Here is a 7,872-nt window from a genome sequence, read left to right as displayed (position 1 = left end):
TTATTTCATACTTGTTGTCGTCATTTCAACCTTTTTAAGAACTTTCACTACAGAGTTCACTAAGTAAGCCTATCGTGTTTAAGTGCTTAACAACTTTCAATCAAGTATTTGAAAGCTTAGCGTCTGCACTTTCTTACTCTTTACAAAACTGAAACATTCCACAAGTGTGGAAAAATACTTGAGCGTGAACAAGACATTTGGTGCTGATCGCTACAGTAGTTTGTGAGATTTGATCGCTACAGTAGTTTGTGAGATTTGCCCCAGACACACAGGCAGACAGATTCACAGACTCACAGACCCATTATGTAAAACAGATGTACAGACCCAGAGCTACGCCATGGAAATCTTTTACATAGATTGTTAAAGGACAACTTTAGTTTTTTTCAACCAAGGTTCATGTGTTAGGTTATTAGAGAAAGTAAAATATGAGTGTTACATTTTTGTCATTTGCTGCTTTCTTTCGTTTTAGAGATTTTAGCTGTTTTTGACAGGGGGGGCGGGAGCATTCGAGCATGGGGCTAAATATGTATTTTTTTATTTGATAGCGATTTCTTTTTTTATCATTTACTATAGTCCTACTAGACCCCAATAAATTGCATCTGGCCACAAAAGTTCACAGGATCTACTGAATAATGGTAATCTATACTGGGGGGAAGCCACACTGTGTGTCATAGGCTCAATATGTCAGTTTGACACATTCAGTACATCCTGTGATCTTTTTTTGACCAGATGTAATTTCTTGGGGTCTAGTAGGACTATAGTAGATAATAAAATAATAAATCGCTATAACATTTTGTAAAGAAATAGCAGTAATGCAATACAGTGAGGACATGAATAACAAAAAAATTAAAAGATCAATTAAAAGCAAGAGTGTAGAAGTGGGTCTTGAGCTGTGCTTTAAAAATGTCTACAGAGGCTGCCTGTCGATGGTACAGTGGGAGTTTGTTCAACAATGGCAAACTAGAAAATATTGTTCCTGAAGAAACACCCATCTAAAAAAAAATGATGGGTGAGGCACCTGGCGCCGTGGTTCAATTGTTATGTTACCGAGTGAGTGTGTGAGAGAACGGACTAATAGTTGCCGAAATAAAGGATTTATATAACTCACATTGGCTGTTAATATTCCATTTCTACCATTCTAATGGATTCCAGCCAGAGGTGAGTAGGCAAACATCTCTGAAGAAGTAGCAGCTCCCTTTAGTTTCCTCTGAAGTGACGCAGTTATGTCCATTATTGTCCCGTTGTGCAACAGTCCCGAACAGAGCTACAATGTTATAACAACGGCCTCTGCCAACTTGGCTATAACCTAGTTAACTACTGTACTTTTACATTAATCATTGCCTCTCAAACCCAGATACATAGCAGAACGTGTAATGTGTGTCGCCTATCCAAAAGAACAGACATACAAGCCATCCATGTGCCACTCATGGCGTGTCGACAGCTTAAAGATCTGTTATTTTCGGCACATAATAACAATGAGGCGTGCCACGCGGCGATGGACGTCGGCTACACGCCTCTACAATACTAAGCATTTTGGAAACCAAATAGCCTGTATACAGTGGACTGGACTGTAACATTGCGTGGTCATGTAACTTGCTTGTATGCAGTGAACATTAACATTAGCGTTTACACAGTTATAACTTATATGGAGCGTTTACCGTGGTGACGCTAGGTTATTCACCCAGCTAGGTTTAACGAGACAGCAGTGTGTCTCGTTAAACTCCGACGTTTCCAAAATGAGCTATAGCGGATGAATCGATGGTCTTATAAAACATTTAAGCATATGGCAAGTTAATTCAAGTTATATAGCTGATAGCTTAATATAGAGTGTTTAAGTACCGTTTATTTCATTTCATATTGACCTACAATAAGAATAAGTAAATGCTGTGATTCATTTCATGTTGAGTTAAAAAGAAGTTAATTGAAATAGTATTAAAAACAGTCTAAAAATAATTTCACTATTTACAGTAACAGTTAAAAAGAGAATTGTACTATTTACAGTTCAAACAGAGTTATTTGAAAGACTTATTATTATTGTTGTTCACTGCATGCTTGAATGTATTTGTTGTGGATTTATTGTTCTTTATTTGGTATAAGAGAAAATACGTTTTCACACTTTTATTGTGAAGGAGTAAACCGGAAACGGAATTCATGTTCACTTAGTGTGATCTTACAACCTAGAATGGACGTACACAGACTAGTGCATGTTGACATGATTCTTGATGCAACATGACCGACAGAATCCACGTAAATAATTGAAACCTTTACCACATTTTGTATCCATGTTTGTTTTGTATTTTTCTACTGCAAGAGAAGTCGGTAAACTTTGTTATTTTATACTTGTTGTCGTCATTTCAACCTTTTAAGAACTTTCACTACAGAGGGATAGTTCACTAAGAATAGTGTTTAAGTGCTTAACAACTTTCAATCAAGTATTTCAAAGCTTAGCGTCTGCACTTTCTTACTCTTTACAAAACTGAAACATTCCACAAGTGTGGAAAAATACTTGCTCTGGCAGCGTGAACAAGACATTTGGTACTGATCACTACAGTAGTTTGTGAGATTTGATCGCTACAATAGTTTGAGAGATTTGATCGCTACAGTAGTAGATTTGCCCAAGACACACAGGCAGACAGATTCACAGACTCACAGACCCATTTACAGATGTACAGACCCAAAGCTATGCCATGGAAATCTTTTACATAGATTGTTAAGCTACCATCGGTCCACATTTCAAGCTTTCATTGTCAGAAGTGCTTCTCTTTCATAACGCACTGAGTGGCATAACTGTTTTTAAAATTGTTTCATCATTAAAAAAAACAATGCTGTAACACCATTATTCAATTTGGGCCTAAAGTAACTAAATATATAACTTTTGTTTGTTTGTTTTGCTAAAGTCTTGCTAAAACAACATTAATAACCTGTAGTTAGTAACGGTTTAGTCAATCTTATCTTGGTAGCTCATTTTGTACATGGAAGATGGGAGAAGAATGGATTTACATTTTAGGAATCCAGTGTTGACCATCACGTTATGTTTCTGCTCCTAGACATCCTGCACATGGTTGTGTGTAAAGAGGAGGTTTCTCCTGAACAGGAGAGGAGCCTCAGTCTGCTCCAGGGGGAACCAGAGCCTCCACACATTAATGATGAACAGGAGGAACTACTTCAAAGACCAGAAGAACCTGTTGGCTCAACGTTGACATTACTAGCAGTGAAAAATGAAGATAGTGATGAAGACATCTCTTCCCACTGCTCTGAAGTTGAAGTTGAACTTGAATCCGACACTGAAGTGACTGAAGACAGTGATGATTGGGAGGAGAAACATGGAGGTCAGTCATTCCGGGGAACACCTGGCAGTTGGCATGAATGAAAATAGAATGATGATGAATAGAAACTAACTTAATAACAGAGGAGCCATAGGACTCCCATCCACGGGCAGGGCTCGACAGTGCGACTAGGTACTCACATTTGCTACTAAAAATAGCACCGTGCGAGTTGTAGAATTAAATTTGTAGCACCGGTGCGACTACAGAATTTGACCGTTCAATCGTGATCAAGACACGGCTCCGATACAGCAAGTGCACATTCTATAGTCGCAGTTCTATACCTACATTTATATTCTGTAGTACGGCGGTGTCGTTCGCCAAAAAGAGCAGATCTACAAGCTAACAACGTGTCGAGGCTCAATGCGGCGTTCATTTGAAGATCTATGCAACTTTGCTCCCACCGCCCCGCCCCGCCCTGTGTCGCTGCTCCGTGCACTATCCTGTCACTGCTGTCAGCAGCGACAGACAGAAGCGAACGCAGCGCGATAGCATTAGCATGATAGCACAGAAGGAGTTGCTTGGACCCCGACACGTTGAATACTAAAGTTATTTGCCAAGTTTGTTTGTAATGTTCAAACCTAACTTGATATAACTTTTAACTCAACACGGGGAAAACAGCGTGCAGCCGTGTACGCAAAGAGTGCACGCGCGCACGCACATGGAGTGGACGGATTGATGTCTATCAAAACCCTTGCTTAGCGTTTGCTTACAAAAGCGTGTGCGCAGCGTGAATGATAATACAAATGACTGACCTGGCTGGATACATATCAGTATGCCCATCCATTGTGTGACCTGCATAATGAGCAACGAAAAAAAGGCAAAGATCTGTCCCCCCACCACCTCCTTCCCCCATGCCGAGGTTTAGTTTGTCCGACCTCCTTCTGCGTAGCAGACTATAGCTTAGTGAGTCAGTAGTCTACTGTAGCTGATATGTCCCATGTTCTGTCTGAACTGAAGCAGTCAAAGCCAAGGAGAATGTTACAATACTAATTCACCATCGAGCAGCCTGCCACTGAATGTCACATCTATCTGCATAAAAAAAACAAAGTCTATTAGCATAAAGACAAATTGATTATATAGATTATATGAAAACACATGACAATGATATGATCAATATTTTGTGATAATTGCTGAAACAATATTGTGATATAATATTTTGCCATATTGCCCGCCCCTACCTCATATCACTTTATTAAAGAAAAATCACACCCGTGTGAAGTGAGGGGTGCTCTTATCATACATCATCAGGATTCATATCATAGCCTACTGGCCAATCAGAATGCCTGTTGCCTGTGATTGGTTAGCTGATTTGCTTGTTGACGTAAATTTTCCCTTCAATGGCAATGTTTAATTTGTCATATTTAGCAGAATTTTGACCTAATTTCTCTGTTCATTATCGATGGCAAATATTGAGACGTGTGAGGACAAGATTTAGCAGACATTTCACCTGAATTCCCCTATCATTGTGAATGGCAAAATTTTGAGATGTGTGGGGACAAAAGCTGTATATAGGAGGGGCTAGCGCCCCTTAAAAACACGTTATTTGATAACTTCATCGTGCCCCTAAAATAATTTGTGTGCTACTAGATTTTTCTACTTGGAAAAATGCTAAGCGTCGAGCCCTGTCCACGGGGCTTGTTTGATGATGGAGGCTTTTAGAGTTCTCTGTCTCACCATTTTTATCCTGCCTCTCCCATTCCCATTCTCTCTCTCTCTCTCTCTCTCTCTCTCTCTCTCTCTCTCTCTCAGGAGTGAGGTCCAAGTCTTCCAAGACATCTCAGGTCTTCCTCCATAGACACATCAGAAGGAGTCACAATGAACTCTACTGCCAAAAGCTGAGGAATGGACAGATCACCTCAGCAGCCTGTCAACAAATCACCAACTCTACAACCCGCCAGAAACCACGATACACTGACGAACCGAGACCTTACAGTCATCAACAGTTTACCAAGACTTTACCTGAACTAGAAGAAGTACAGACACATCAGCTGACTTTCACAGGTAATAAAAGCCACATCTGTGAACACTGTGACAAGAGTTTCAGTAAGTCACCTAATCTGAAGAGACACCAGTGTGTCCACACCGGAGAAAAACCTTTCCAATGTAAACATTGTGACAAGACTTTCAGTGAATCAAGTAGTCTGAAGACACACCAGCGTATCCACACTGGAGATAAACCTTTCCACTGTAAACATTGTGACAAGAGTTTCAGTAAATCAAGTAGTCTGAAGAAACACCAGCGTGTCCACACTGGAGAAAAACCTTTCCACTGTAAACATTGTGACAAGAGTTTCCGTGACTCAGGTCATCTGAAGGCACACCAGCGTATCCACACTGGAGAAAAATCTTTCCACTGTAAACATTGTGACAAGAGTTTCAGTGAATCAAGTAGTGTGAAGGTACACCAGCGTATCCACACTGGAGAAAAACCTTTTCAATGTAAACATTGTGACAAGAGTTTCCGTGACTCAGGTCATCTGAAGGCACACCAGCGTATCCACACTGGAGAAAAACCTTTCCAATGTAAACATTGTGACAAGAGTTTCAGTGAACCAAGTAATCTGAAGACACACCAGCGTGTTCACACTGGAGAAAAACCTTTCCACTGTAAACATTGTGACAAGAGTTTCAGATTTTTAAGTAGTCTGAAGGCACACCAGTGTGTACACACTGGAGAAAAACCTTTCCACTGTAAACATTGTGACAAGAGTTTCAGTGAATCAAGTAGTCTGAAGAAACACCAGCGTATCCACACTGGAGAAAAAGCTTTCCACTGTAAACATTGTGACAAGAGTTTCACTGCTTCAAGTAGTCTGAAGGCACACCAGCGTATCCACACTGGAGAAAAACCTTTCCACTGTAAACATTGTGACAAGAGTTTCACTGCTTCAAGTAGTCTGAAGGCACACCAGCGTATCCACACTGGAGAAAAACCTTTCCAATGTAAACATTGTGACAAGAGTTTCAGTGAACCAAGTAGTCTGAAGACACACCAGCGTGTTCACACTGGAGAAAAACCGTTCCACTGTAAACATTGTGACAAGAGTTTCAGATTTTTAAGTAGTCTGAAGGCACACCAGCGTGTACACACTGGAGAAAAACCTTTCCACTGTAAACATTGTGACAAGAGTTTCAGTAGATCAAGTAGTCTGAAGACACACCAGCATGTTCACACTGGAGAAAAACCTTTCCAATGTAGACATTGTGACAAGAGTTTCAGTGAATCAACTAGTCTGAAGACACACCAGCGTGTTCACACTGGAGAAAAACCTTTCCAATGTAGACATTGTGACAAGAGGTTCAGAGGTTTAAGTAGTCTGAAGGCACACCAGCGTGTACACACTGGAGAAAAAGCTTTCCACTGTAAACATTGTGACAAGAGTTTCACTGAATCAAGTAGTCTGAAGAAACACCAGCGTATCCACACTGGAGAAAAAGCTTTCCACTGTAAACATTGTGACAAGAGTTTCACTGCTTCAAGTAGTCTGAAGACACACCAGCGTATCCACACTGGAGAAAAACCTTTCCAATGTAACCATTGTGACAAGAGTTTCCGTGACTCAGGTCATCTGAAGGCACACCAGCGTATCCACACTGGAGAAAAACCTTTCCAATGTAAACATTGTGACAAGAGTTTCAGTGAACCAAGTAATCTGAAGACACACCAGCGTGTTCACACTGGAGAAAAACCTTTCCACTGTAAACATTGTGACAAGAGTTTCAGTGAATCAAGTAGTCTGAAGAAACACCAGCATATCCACACTGGAGAAAAAGCTTTCCACTGTAAACATTGTGACAAGAGTTTCACTGCTTCAAGTAGTCTGAAGACACACCAGCGTATCCACACTGGAGAAAAACCGTTCCAATGTAAACATTGTGACAAGAGTTTCAGAGGTTTAAGTAGTCTGAAGGCACACCAGCATGTACACACTGGAGAAAAACCTTTCCACTGTAAACATTGTGACAAGAGTTTCACTGCTTCAAGTAGTCTGAAGGCACACCAGCGTATCCACACTGGAGAAAAACCTTTCCACTGTAAACATTGTGACAAGAGTTTCACTGCTTCAAGTAGTCTGAAGGCACACCAGCGTATCCACACTGGAGAAAAACCTTTCCAATGTAAACATTGTGACAAGAGTTTCAGTGAACCAAGTAGTCTGAAGACACACCAGCGTGTTCACACTGGAGAAAAACCTTTCCACTGTAAACATTGTGACAAGAGTTTCAGATTTTTAAGTAGTCTGAAGGCACACCAGCGTGTACACACTGGAGAAAAACCTTTCCACTGTAAACATTGTGACAAGAGTTTTAGTGAATCAAGTAGTCTGAAGAAACATCAGCGTATCCACACTGGAGAAAAAGCTTTCCACTGTAAATATTGTGACAAGAGTTTCACTGCTTCAAGTAGTCTGAAGACACACCAGCGTATCCACACTGGAGAAAAACCTTTCCAATGTAAACATTGTGACAAGAGTTTCAGTGAACCAAGTAGTCTGAAGACACACCAGCGTGTTCACACTGGAGAAAAACCTTTCCACTGTAAACA

Source organism: Electrona antarctica, assembly GCF_951216825.1.
Source record: "Electrona antarctica genome assembly, chromosome: 2".
In the NCBI taxonomy this organism is placed as follows: domain Eukaryota; kingdom Metazoa; phylum Chordata; class Actinopteri; order Myctophiformes; family Myctophidae; genus Electrona; species Electrona antarctica.
This window is presented reverse-complemented; position numbering follows the sequence as displayed.